Genomic DNA, 14,096 nt, shown 5'->3' with positions numbered 1-14,096 from the left:
AATGGGAAGCATTCAAAGAACTTATCGTGGAAGCTACTAGGCTTTACATACCAACTAAGAAATATTGTTCAAGGTTTAGGCCTAAATGGTTGTCAGATGAACTAATGAGGCATATGGCAGAGAAGAAAAATGCATGGGATACATACAAATTAACACGTGACACGGACGCCTATGATAGATACAAGTTGATCTGTAACCAAGTTACAAAGGAGGTTAGGCAGGCGAAGGCAGATTACGAGAGATCCTTGGCAAGGGATGCGAAGAAAAACAACAAAGAGTTCTTTACTTATGTAAACTCTAGAAGGAAGGGGATGAATCAGATTGGTCCACTTGAGATCGATGGGTCAACTGTTGATGACCCTGCTCGGGTAGCTAACAAACTAAATGAATATTTTGCATCGACATTCACACATGAGGAGTTATTCAGCGAGGGGAATGCCAGAGGTGTATTCAACTCTAGCAGTAAGCTAGAGAATCTTGTAATAACTGAGAGCAAAGTGGAGGAGAAATTGTTGAAGATAAACACAAGAAAGGCACCTGGGGTGGATGGGATCTATCCAGTTATATTAAAGGAGGCAGCAAAGGAGGTAAGCAAACCCTTAGCCATAATTATGAGAGCTTCCTTGGACTCAGGGGAGGTACCCATTGACTGGAGATGTGCAAATGTGACCCCAATTCACAAAGGGGGATCAAAGGCTGACACAAGTAATTATAGACCTGTGAGTTTAACTTCTGTTCCCGGAAAATTAATGGAGGCACTGGTGAAAGAAGCACTGCAGGATCATCTAGACAAGACTTCAGTTATAGCTAGGACACAGCATGGTTTTGTTAAGGGGAAGTCTTGCCTGACCAATTTGATTGGATACTATGATGCAGTCACAAAAGAACTGGATGCAGGGAATAACTTTGATATTATATACTTGGATCTTAGAAAGGCTTTTGATACTGTTGCACATGGAAGACTGCTGCACAAATTGGAGCAGTGTGGCATTGGAGGCAAGTTGCTGCTATGGATAAAGGGGTGGTTGAGGGGGAGAAGACAGAGAGTGGTAATCAATGGACACTGCTCATCGTGGACTAATGTTATTAGTGGAGTCCCTCAGGGTACAGTATTGGGGCCTTTATTGTAGTAGTAGTAGTAGTAGTGGCACATGATGCAAGAAAGCAAGTGTTGTTTTCTGTATTTATAAATGATATTGATGATGGTATATCAGGCTTAATGTCCAAGTTTGCAGACGATACGAAGGTTGGCAGGGTTGTCAAGGACACTACTGACACTATGCTGCTGCAACAGGATTTGGAAAGGTTGAGCAGATGGGCTTCGAGGTGGCAAATGAAGTTTAACATTGACAAATGTAAAGTACTACATATGGGAAACAGCAACCCCAGAGCAACGTATCAACTCTGTGGTACTACACTGACAGTGGTAGAGAATGAAAGGGACCTGGGGGTGGTGGTGCAGGCAGATATGAAGTTCTCTGAGCAGTGCAGACGAGCTGCAAGAGTAGCTCATGGTGTATTGTCAATGATATATAGGAATTTTTCTAGCAGGGATAAGGAGGTGATTATTCCCTTGTATAAGGCAATGGTCAGGCCACACCTAGAGTACTGTATACAGGCCTGGAGGCCTCATTTCAGGAAGGATGTAGAGCTGCTGGAACGAGTACAGAGAAGGGCAACTAGATTGGTGAATGGGACAAAGGGGTTCTCTTACGAAGAAAGGCTTAAGTTTTGCAAATTACAGTGTCTGGAAACTAGGCACCAGCGGGGTGATCTGATAGAGGTGTACAAAGCCTTGAATGGTTTGAGCATGCTCAATGCTGATGGGATTCTTCCTCTAGCTCAGAAAAATCACCTGAGAGGGCATAAATTCAAATTGAGGAAAGACAGATGTAGGATAGATGTGTGGAAATTTGCCTTTAGCCAGCGGGTGGTTGGTGGGTGGAACAGACTTCCATCCCTTGTCGTGGAAGTTGATAGCCTAAATAAGTTTAAGGCTCAGCTGGACAGGTATTTTGAACGAACAGAGGGGTGAAGTGGAAGTGGTTATTTTTATTTATTTATGTTACTTTTTTTTTTTTTTTTTGGCTGATGCTGCATAAGCTTGCTTTCTTGCATCAAATGCCTCTACTAATGCTAATGCTAATGCTAACTCTTAAACTACCTAGAAACCTTCCGTCTGATCAAGGATCGCCAGTATGGATTCCGTCAGTGTCGATCCACTGGTGATATTCTGGCTTATGTTACCCATTTATGGACTAATTCAATGGAAAGGTTCGGTGAAACACAAGTAGTTGCTCTTGACATCTCAAATTCTTTTGATCGTGTTTGGCATAAAGGTCTTCTAAACAAGCTTCCATCTTATGGTTTGCCAACTGTTTTTAGTAATTGGTTATCCAGTTTTCTCTCTGATCGCTCACTGAGGGTGATGGTAGATGGCTCTCTGTCTTCTAACTTCTCCACTAATGCCGGTGTCCCCCAAGGTTCAGTTCTTTCCCCCACTCTTTTCCTCTTGTATATCAATGACCTTCTTCCATTGACTGGAAATCCTATCCATAGTTTTGCCGATGCATTCAACTTTCCATTTTGAGAAACCTTGTCCAGCTCAATCAGCTTCAAGTTCTCGAAAATCTGCTGCCAATTCTTAAATGCCGATCTTCAGGTAATTCTCCAGTGGGGCAAAGACAACTTAGTTGATTTCAACCCTTCTAAAACTCAATCTTGTCTTATATCAAAAAGGATTCTTCTGCTCCTATGCTTATCTTTAGTGACACTCCGATTTCTAGGCAAAATGATATATCTCTTTTGGGGATTACCCTGACTTCTAATCTCTCTTGGCACAAGCACATTACAAATATTGCTTCCTCTGCATCTAAAAAACTTGGTTTTCTCTTTCGCTCTCGGCGTTACTTTTCTTCCAAACAGCTGCTCACTCTGTATAAATCGCAAATCCGCCCTGACATGGAATATTGTTCCCGCATCTGGGGTGGTGCCCCCAAAACCTCTCTCAGGCTTCTTGATTCCATTCAGAAGAGGGCAGTTAGGTTAATTAATATTCATCTCTAACAGAGTCTCTCCACTCGCTTTCTCATAGACGCACTGTTTCTGCTGCATGCCTCTTCTACAGATACTTCCATGGGCACTGTTCTTCTGAATTGGGTTCTATAATTCCCGCTCTCTCTTTCAAAACAGTCCGAACACGTGCCGCCACCAGCCAACATCCATTTACTGTCCAACTATAAACCCACAGAACCAACTTTTCATCTTCCTCATTTATCCCTTCAACTGCCGTTTTCTGGAACAACCTTCCTTCATACGTATTTCCTGAAAATTACAATCTACAGAAGTTCAAGTCCAATATCAACAAATATCTTCTTTCGTCTTCTGAACCTCCAACCCAAGCACGGTACTAAGTACTATAGGTTCTAATACCTCTCGTGTTTGGGGTTCTCATAAAAAAAAAACAAAAAAACATGCATTTAGATCATGCTAAGTAAAATTTTATTTAGTATTGGAAAAATTATACCAGGAAGCAAGCTTACTTAGCATCAGCAAAAAAAAAAAAAAAAAAAATAATAATAAAAAAAATAAAAATAAATAAATAAAAGAAAGAAAAAAAAAAGCGAGTAAGCATTTCCTCATTCCTTTCTCGTATTCATCCAATCCCTCCGTGAATTTATATAAACTTCCAATCTTGAAAAGTGTAGATGGGAGTTTATTCCAGGGGTCCATCACTCTTTGACCAAAGAAAACATTTTCGGATATCTATTCTACAATTTCCTTCTCCTAATTTACGTCACCCTCGGAAATGTCACTTGGCTAATTGTGAATATATCCTTAGAATTTAATTAACACTCTGCAGTTCCTTTCTGTGCTCTTTCCCAAAATGGAGTCTCCAAGCTGTGTATGGGAAATAGAAACCCCAACAAACTTGCTCATTTGGCGAGGTTGAATTAAAAAGAGTAGAAGAAGAAGGGGATCTGGGAGTTACGATACGGGCAGATATTAAGTGTTGTGAGCAGTGTGTTCGATAGGACACTACAGGCTTCTGGGCGGGCAGCCAGCCAGAAGCCCGTAGTGTCCTATCGAACAGTGTCCTGTAAGATAGAGAGGTAAAAATTCCACTGTACAAGGGGAATTGTAAGACTGCATTTGGAATATTGTGTCCAAGTATAGAGACCTTGTCTGAAAAAAAAGAAAGATATTGACCTTCTTAAAAGGGCCCAAAGAAGGCAACTCGCATGGTAACATCGGTAAAAGGGTAACCGTACGAGGAAAGACTTCGATTATGTGGGCTACAGAGCTTGACAACTAGGCGCTGTAGAGCTTGACCTGATCGAGGTTTATAATGCTCTGACAGGGGTTAATAAAATGAATTAAGGCAGAATTTTTACTGTTATAAACAATTCCAGAACCTGGGGCACAAATTCAAATTACAGGAGGAGAGGTTCATACTAGACTGTAGGAAGTTTTCTTTTAGCCAGCAAGTCGTTTATTACTGGAACTAGTTACCTTCGAGCAGTGGCGGGTAGTTCCGAGGGTGAAGGGGGCACTGTACCCGGGCGGCAACGTTCAAGGGGTGCGTGAAAACCTGAAACTTACATACACACACATGAAGAAAATTTTAAAGGGGCGCCAAATTACGATAGGCACCCGGGAGCCACATACCCTAGGAACGCTCCTGCCTTCGAGAGTAGTTGAGGCTGATAGTTTAAAGAAATTCAAAAGTCAAGTGGATGGTTATCTACATGAGGAGGAGGGTAGTGCATAATTTGTATTTTCTTATCTCCTTTTTATTGGCCAGTGCAGCAAAAGTCTGTGGTTTCCTTGCGCTATCTGGCCAATAATAATATTATTTTATGCAAAATTGGAAGATATCGCTTTCAGTATCTTGAGCATTACGTACAACCTGCGGTTCCATTATAATTTCATTTATATTCAGAGTATCCTGTACTTCATATTTAATTAAGGAGTCGTTAATCTTTCTGCCACGGAACTGAAACTTACATATAAAAAAAGTTTTTGTGTATACTTTAGCACCCCTACCAGGTCAGAGAAGTTTACAGTAAATCCTAAATACAATCGTTAATCGTATTTAGCAGTCACATGCTTGAACCACGGTCCACTCAAACAGAATGTGCTGCTGCACTTTCGCTTCTGATCACTCCGGTAGGTCTCTAGTTGCTCATTTTACTCTTTGAGCTAGCTCTTGCTTTATACAGTATAATGGAATAACCGTTTATCTCTGCTGAAAAATTCTCAGTATATCATAACTAAAATCATGAGTTGCTGTCATAAGTCATCGACACTATTCAGAGAACTTCGTAGCATATTGTATAGTTACTCCCATGTCCTTTTCGTTATCAAGTATCTTGAGTTTGGTGTTTCTAGTATTAAGCTTTGTCTGTCACATCTATGCCCATCGAAATAATTTATCTGTCTTGTCGAAGGTAGAGCCGCATATTCTGATTACTATCAATAAACACCCTAGCATTTAAATTTTATAAAATAATTTTATAAAATTATCTCACGAAGAGCAGAGACCATTTATAACGTGTGTCTCCCCCACCACGTAATCGTTCCTTTATTCATAAAGGTAACTTGTCCCTTATGTTACATTACTCCAATTTATACAATAATCGTTCATGTGGGACTGATCGATCTAAGTCGAGGGTAGCCTAGTTTTTCCTCCCGGAATCTTCGGTTTTTCGTCCAACAAACAGTCAACGACCACAGAACACACGAAATTTACAGACATAATATATATACGGCGCATAAAACCCTTTGGCAACGATAACAACAATTGGACTAATTTGGATTAGTGAGACCTGATATGAATTTAACAAAGCCATGCTGCGATTCCGTTATTATTTACTTCCAAAGAATCTTGTACTTCATGCCTAACGATGTTGTTATTATTGCGTTTTAGAAGCATCGGTGACTAAGGCCATGTTGCTCTGTGTATATTATCTCTAAATTGTGTGTGTTCTGAGGCCGAGTTTTGGGGAGAAAGAACCATGCTACCCTCGCCTGAGACCGACTAACTCAGCCACGTTGTGAAAAACACCAATAAAAATTCTTTTCGTCATCGATGGGATTAGAACTCAGGTCTTTTCCACCTGGTGTGGGGTGTATGGCGATCCTACCAACTGTGCTACCCACGAGGGCATATATAACGAAGGAGTCATTAATCTTTCTTGTTGTTTAACTGACACTCATAGGTCTATAGTATTCATTTTACTGTTTGAGCTACTTTTGTGAACAGGGAGTCGTGGCTGGGTTGGTCGGTCTTAGGGGAGGGTAACATGGTTTTTCGCTGAAAACCCCAGAAAAAACCCAATTTACACACATACGCACAGTACAAAAGGCCTAAGTTGCTGATGTGCCTAAAGCCCTACAACAACCAGCTTACCTCTTTTCCTGATTCCTTACATAACTGGACCGATTCTATCGGCTCTTGGTACATTGTTCACTTTTATTTGTAATGACTTTGATCCTTGTCTCTCTCCTGTTATTATAAAATCATTTGATTCCGAATTACTATTAGCCAGACCATTGCTGTCAAGTAGTATTCTTTTTAATTTGCGAATGTGGATACAAAATATTTATTTCGCTTATTAGCAACCAGTTCAGGATCGTCCATACTGTTGCCACAGATATTAAGTGAAGCAATATTGCTGATTCCTTTTCTTGTTTACTGCCAACACGAGCAAAGAATTTCTTCCCACTTTTCTTTCCACTGTCCATTTATTTTTATGCACATTGATTGTGGGATATCTTTAGAGTGTTTGGACCCGTGCACTAATTAATGAATGGAGTGGGCGACTTTTTACTAACTGACAGATATATGACGTGATTATTGAGTGTTAGAATGGCAAATGTTGCAAGAAAGTCGGCCTTTTTCTGCACCTGCAAGAAAATATTGTTTTTCCAGTTCATACTTTTCTCCACCAAAAAAAAAAAAAAAAATCATTGGGAAAAGTAAAACTCGCCCAATATACGGGAGGTAATTTTGATCAGTATGCTGTAACACGTTGTGCCAAGGTGAACTTCACGAGATCCTCGTGAAGTTTACTTTTGGGTGAAATGTACAAATATAAAGTCCTTAAGATTTTATATTTGTGCCCCTTGTTTCCAGTCTGTCGAAAACACATCTTCCTCTCATTTTAGCCATTCCACGGGCGTTATGCATCTCACTCAGGTCTTCCTCAAGAGACATAGTTTCCAATCTTTGTAGCAGGCAACTTTTAAATTGCTCTTTATATGGATATTGATTAGCTCTCCTTATCAATCTGGTTAGCCTCCTTTGATTCCTCCCTAGAAGTTCTATGTCTCTTTCAAGGTGCAGCCTCTAGAGCTGAATATTACAAATGTGGTATCACTATCATTTTATACAAAGGGATAATTAAATTTTTCTCTGCTGGCAAAGGTTCTGTAAACTATAGATAGTACGACACGTGCCTTCTTAACTGCCTATGTACACTATATAGTAACTTTTATATCTGATTGTGTCATAATCCCTTAGTCTTTTTTTTTTTGCAGGGCTGGTTCTAAGGTTCAGAGGACTTGGCAATGCCAGATCCAGATAGTTTTGGATCCTAATACGCATATATTTGGAGGCCCTGAAAATAAGATTGTGAGGGTGCTGAGGATCAACAGTAATTGTACTGGTCTGGGCTTTGCCAAAACCTTAGGGCCTTTGAGTAACCATGCACTCTACTCTGGCATACCTGGCCTTGGCCTCAATGTGAGAATTAAGGTTGGGAGATAGAATTTCAAAAAGGATTTCTCCTTGTTTGGAATGAGAGAGGGTTTTTTGTGCTTTTTTTTTTTTTTTTCCTGTTTGGACCCTTTTTAGAGCTTGGCCCTACTACAATGCACTACCTGCATATTTATATGCATTCTTTTCCCTCCTGAACCACTTTCAACTTCTTCCTTCCAGCTTATAAGTATTGCTGTTTAGGCAATGAGAAGCTGGATGACTCGGATATTATTATTAGCTATATGGTGTAAGGAAGCCTGAGGCTTCCTTGCACCATATTAGCTAATAAGAAAGCCTGCTGCACCAGCCAAAAAAAAAAAAAAAAAAAATTCCCGAATAACCCCGAGAGAGAGAGAGAGAGAGAGAGAGAGAGAGAGAGAGAGAGAGAGAGAGAGAGAGAAAGAGAAAGAAAGAAAAGGAAGGGAATCACCAAGAAAGAGAAGAATAATGATATCCAGCTCAGGACCCTGGGTGTGCCAAGCCCATACTCACCAGATGCGAGCCCCTGGGGTTATCTTTACTTAGCAATAAATAATACTGCTCATTTTTTGCTAAGTAGTATTTGCATAAGTGTAATATGCAGAAGTGAAGCGAAAAAGCCATGATATAGCAAAGTTTTTTTCCGAAACATTTTACTATTTTACTATTTTTTCCCGGAAAAATATTAAAATTTTAGAGGTACACCTTTTGTTTATTTATAAAGTTGGGAGCTCCGCTAGTCCATTTTGGCCATAGTGGTGTATCATCAGAATTTTTACTCCTCAGTTTAATTTTCAGGGAAAGAATTAAAGTTTGAATTAAACCACATTTTACCACGATTTTGTGAGGCAATGTATTCACGATAGTCTTGTTATCAGAGCGCATGCGTAGTTGCAGTGTTGTGTAGAATGGCGTCTGCTTGCAGTTAATTGAGGTGTGTTGTGTTTGTCGAAGAAAATGTGTACTTCTGGAATATTTTCATCTCACTGTAGATGACTGACAGCCGAATGCTGAATATCTCGGAATAAGTGGTAAGCAATTGCATAAGTTTATGAGATTAGAGGAAAAAAAAACTTTTTTTTATTGAAAAAGGTCATGCATGATATTTGTTTTTCGAGGATTATTGCACACATTTTGCCTTACAACGTATCGTTTTCAATTGAAAATCATTCGGACAGCTGATCGTTCTGCGACACATTATTGCAGCTGCTATTAGATAAATATCCAGCCGTCATCACCAAATATTGATCCATTTTATGTGACTCTGGTATTAGAAATGCAAATGACGTTTTGGCACGTTGCGCACTCTTGTCAGTACTGCATATTATTATTATTAAAATAACAGATTAATAGGTTACGGTTTTAACGCGTGATAGAACAAGGTGTGACCAAGTAGGAGATTATATCTTTACTCAAATTTGTAAAGCATTGATATTTTCACAGCCGGAATGAGGGTGTTCCCCGAGGCACATGCCTACGGGCGGAAGCTTAGAAGGGGCCCAAGAATTAAGAAATTTAATGATGTAAGTTCATATGATATTGTTAGTAGGGGTGTGGAGAGACAACCATTATGGAGAAATTGACCCGGCACAGTTTTTTGAGGCAGGTCAGTAAGCATTAGTAAAGGCACATGATGCAAGAAAGCAAGCTTATAGCATCAGTCAAAAAAAAAAAAAAAAAAAAAACCACACACCCTTCTCATTTCACCCATCCGCTCACTTTAAATGTTTGTCTAGTTCTGCCTTGAATTTATTTAAGCTATCAACTTCCACAACAACAGATGGAAGTTTGTTCCAGCAATCAACCATCCATTGGCTAAAGGCAAACTTCCACACATCTGTGCTACAACTCTTTCCTCAATTTGAATTTATGCCCTCTCAGGGATTATTCTGAACAAGAGGAAGAATCCCATCAGCATTGAGCATGCTCAAACCATTCAAAGCTTTATACACCTCAAACAGATCACCCTACAAGTGCCTAGTCTCCAGACACTATAATTTGCAAAACTTAAGCCTTTCTTCGTAAGAGCAACCCTCTGTTCCATTCACTAATCTTGTTGGCCTTCTCTGTACTCATTCCAGCAGCTCTACATCCTTCATGAAATGAGGCCTCCAGACCTGTATACAGTACTCAAGGTATGGCCTGACCATTGCCTTATACAAGGGGATAATCACCTCCTTATCCCTGCTAGAAAAATTCCCGTATATCATTGACACGACACCATGAGCAAATCTTGCAGACCGTCTGCACTGCTCAGAAAACTTCATATCTGCCTGCACAATTACCCCCAGGTTCTTTTTATTCTCTATCACTGTCAGTGTAGTACCACAGTTGATACGTTACTCTGGGGTACTGCTTCCGATATGTAGTACTTTACATTTGTCAATGTTACCTCTCAGCCCATCTGCTCAACTTTTTCAGATCCTGTTGCAGCAGCATACTGTCATTAGTGTCATTAACAACCCTGTTGACCTTCGTATCGTCTGCAAACTTGGACATTAAGTCTGATATGCCATCATCAATATCATTTATAAATACAGAAAACAATGGACCCAACATTGAATCCTGAGGGACTCCACTAATGACATTAGTCCACGAAGAGCAGTGTCCATTGATTACCACTCTTTGTCTTCTCCTACTCAACCATCCCTTTATCCATAGCATCAATTTGCCTCCAATGCTACACTGTTCAAATTTTTGCAGCAGTCTTCCATGTGCATCAGTATCAAAAGCCAGTTGGTAGGTTTCTCTTCGGTTATTGCTGCTCATATGCAGTACTTTGCATTTGTCAACGTTAAACTTCAGTAGCCACTTTTCAGCCCATTTGCCCAACTTATCTAGATCCAGTTTGAGAAGCATACTGTCGTTAACAACCCTGCCAATCTTTCTAACATCTGCAAACTTGGACATTAAACCTGATATACCTTCATCAATATCATTTATAAATACAGAAAACAACAATTGACCCAACACTGAACCCTGAGGGACTCCACGAAGAGCATTGTCCATTGATTACCATTCTGTCTTCTCCCACTCAACCATCCATTTATCCACTGCAGCAACTTACTCTTAATGCCCTATCTCTCCAATTTGTACGGCAGTCTTCCATGTGCAACAGTATCAAAAGCTTTCCTGAAATCCAAGTATATGATATCAAAATTATTTTTGGCATTCAGTTCCTTTGTGACCACATCATAGTGTCCAATCAAATTGGTCAGACAAAACCTTCCTTTAACAAAGCCATGCTGTGTCTTAACTATTACTGCAGTCTTGTCTAGATGATCCTGCAATGCTTCTTTAACCAGTTATTCCATTATTTTCCCCGGAACACAAGTTAAACTATAGTTGCGTGTGTCAACTTTTGAACTACCTTTGTGAATTGGTGATACATTTGCACACTTCCAGTCCATGGGGACCTCCCCTGAGTCCAAGGAAGCTCTCATAATTATGGCTAAGGGTTTGCATATTTCCTTTGCTACCTCCTTTAATATATCTGGATAAATCCCATCCACCCCAGGTGCCTTTTTTATGTTTAACTTCAACAATTTCTCTCCACTTTGCTCTCAGTTATTGCGAAATCACTTAGCTCCCTGTTAGTGTTTAATAAACTTCTGGCACTCCCCTCATTGAATAACTCCTCATGTGTGAATGTAGATGCAAAATACTCATTCAGTTTATCAGCTACCTGAGCACGATCATTAGTAGCAACCCATTTATGTTAAGTAGTCCAATCTGATTCATCTCTTTCCTTTTAGAGTTTACATAAGTAAAGAAATCTTTGCTGTTTTTCTTTGCATGCTTTGCCAAGGATTTCTTGTAATCTGTCTTTGCCTGCCTAACCTCCTTTGTGTGTTGATTAAAAACTAGTTTATATCTGCCATAGTCTTCTGTATCACGTGATACTTTATATGCATCCCATACATTTTCTTCTCTGCCACGAGCCTCATTAGTTCATCTGACATCCATTTAATGTAGGTTTAAACCTTGAATAGTATTTCTTAGTTGGAATGAAAAGACTAGTGGCTTCCAAAATTAAGTCTCTGAAGACTTTTCATTTATAATTCAACATTGGTAACATCATCAGCTGATCCCACTGTTCAGAATTTAAAAACTGTCTGAGACCCTTGTAGTCACCTTTACGAAAGCAATAGCCCTTCCCTTTAGCCTTGATGGTTTGTTAGTTTGTTATTTGGTTTTTAGGAGCATTAGCAACTAAGGCCATATTGCTCTGGTGATATTTGGTGAATTTCCGTATTTGGTGAACATGGGCTCGAACCCCCGGTCTAATCAAGAAGTGTGTGCTATGCACTGCTGCTCCTCGCCACCTGGCAACGGAGGTGCCCACACCTTGATGCTATGGCGCCTCCGTAGCCAGGTGGGAAGGAGCGGCAGTGCGTAGAACACGCTTCTTGATTAGACCGGGGTTCGAGCCCGTCACCACCAAATACGGAGGATGCGGAAAGGTCAGGGAATGACCACCGCATATCCCGGAGCAATATGGCCTTAGTTGCTAATGCTCCTAAAAAAAAAAAAAAACCAAAACCTTGATGCTATTTACATCTTTAAGTAATTCCCACGTCAGTACATTGTGATCATTGTTACCCAGCAATTATTTTATCTGCAAATTCTTAATGCATGAATAATGACTGCTGATAAACAGATCAATATTTGAGGAATTTGAGGTGTTGGTCAAAACGTCAAAGGCAGATATTGTTGGGATATTAGAGATGTAGTGTCACACAGATATAAGGAATGCAGAACTGGAATTTGGGGAGTGCAATGTGTAGGAAGGATAGACAGGATAGGAAAGGAGGAGGGGTTATGCTATTAGTTAAGAAACATATATCCAAGGAAGTGGTGCCAATCAACATCGCTGGACAGTGTAGTGTCATGTAAGTTTGGTGTGACATAGGGACACTGTGAGATCAAAATTGAGAGTAGGAGTGTGTTATAGGTGTAATGATTCTGATGAGTATAATAAAATACTGTACAGGGAAATGGATTGGGCCAGTAAATCAGAGAGTCCTATAATGGGGGATTTTAATTTCCCGGATATTGACTGGAATTTGTGGGTTGGTCACTCACACACTAGCAAGGCTTTTGTGGATTTATTGGATGTTTGTTTTCTACATCAGCATATTCGGGAGGCAACTAGAGGGAGTAATACTCTTAATCTGATTATCAGTAGTGATTCTTCATGCATTAAGAATCTGCAGATAAAAGAACCACTAGGTGGCAGTGATCACAGTGTGCTGAAGGTAGGATTTACTCGAAGAGGTAACTACCATCAGGAGTAAAAGGAAGGGTTTTTACTTTCGTAAAGGCGACTACGGTGGTCCGAGACAGTATTTAAATTGTATACAGTGGGACCAACTGATGATGTTACCAGGAGCAAATTCAAAATGGGAGGCATTCAAAGAATTAATCTTGGAACCTGTTAGGCTTTACATACCAACTAAGAAATATTGTTCAAGGTTTAGGCCAAAATGGATGTCAGATGAACTAATGAGACATATGGCAGAGAAGAAAAATGCGATGGATACATATAAATTAATGGGTGACATGGAAGCCTATGATAGATATAAGCTGGTCTGTAACCAAGTCACAAAGGAGATTAGGCAGTTAAAGGCAGATTATAAGAAATCCTTGGCAAAGGAAAACAGCAGAGTCCTTTACCTATGTAAACTCTGGAAGGAAAGGGATGAATCAGATTGGTCCACTGGATATTGATGGTTCAACAGTTGAAGATCCTGCTCAGGTGGCTAACAAAGTAAATAAGTATTTTGCATCTACATTCACACATGAGGAGTTATTCAGGGAAGGGAATGCCAGAAGCAAATTAAACTCTGGCAGTGAGCTGTATGATTTTGTAATAATTGAGAGGAAAGTGGAGGAGAAATTGTTGAAGATAAACATCATAAAAAAGGCACCCGAGGTGATGGGATCCATCCAGTATATTAAAGGAGGCAGCAAAGGAAGTAACCAAAGCCTTGGCCATAATGATGAGAGCTTCCTTGGACTCAGGCAAGGTACCCATGGATTGGAGATATGCAAATATGACCCCAATTCACAAATGCGAATCAAAGGGCAACACAGTTAATTATAGACCTGTTAGTTTAACTTGTGTTCCAGGGAAATTAATGGACGCATTGGTTAAAGAAGCACTGCAGGATCATCTAGACAAGACGTCAGTTATAGCTCTGACACAGCATGGTTTTGTTAAGGGGATAGTCTTGTCTGACCAGTTTGATTGGATACTATGATGTGGTCACGAAGGAACTAGATGCAGGGAATAACTTTGGTATCATATATTTGGATCTTAGAAAGGCTTTTGATACTGTTGCACATGGAAGAC

At 40.0% G+C, this 14,096-nt stretch overlaps 1 protein-coding gene across 1 annotated transcript in view; it reads left to right on the top strand.

Moving 5' to 3' along the window:
- Positions 1 to 8,643: 8,643 nt before the first annotated feature.
- Positions 8,644 to 14,096, top strand: part of rdx (BTB/POZ and MATH domain-containing protein rdx) — a 236,549-nt gene continuing 231,096 nt past the window's right edge. The window contains exon 1 of the mRNA XM_090381571.1: positions 8,644 to 8,772. The gene's annotated coding sequence lies outside the window, so the exon portion shown is untranslated. The remainder of the gene's footprint in view (positions 8,773 to 14,096) is intronic.

Source organism: Mastigoproctus giganteus, chromosome 9, assembly GCF_048544385.1.
Source record: "Mastigoproctus giganteus isolate SK-2022 chromosome 9, ASM4854438v1, whole genome shotgun sequence".
NCBI lineage: Eukaryota > Metazoa > Arthropoda > Arachnida > Uropygi > Thelyphonidae > Mastigoproctus > Mastigoproctus giganteus.
The sequence above is the reverse complement of the archived record's forward strand: the minus strand, read 5'-3'. Positions and strand labels throughout refer to the sequence as shown.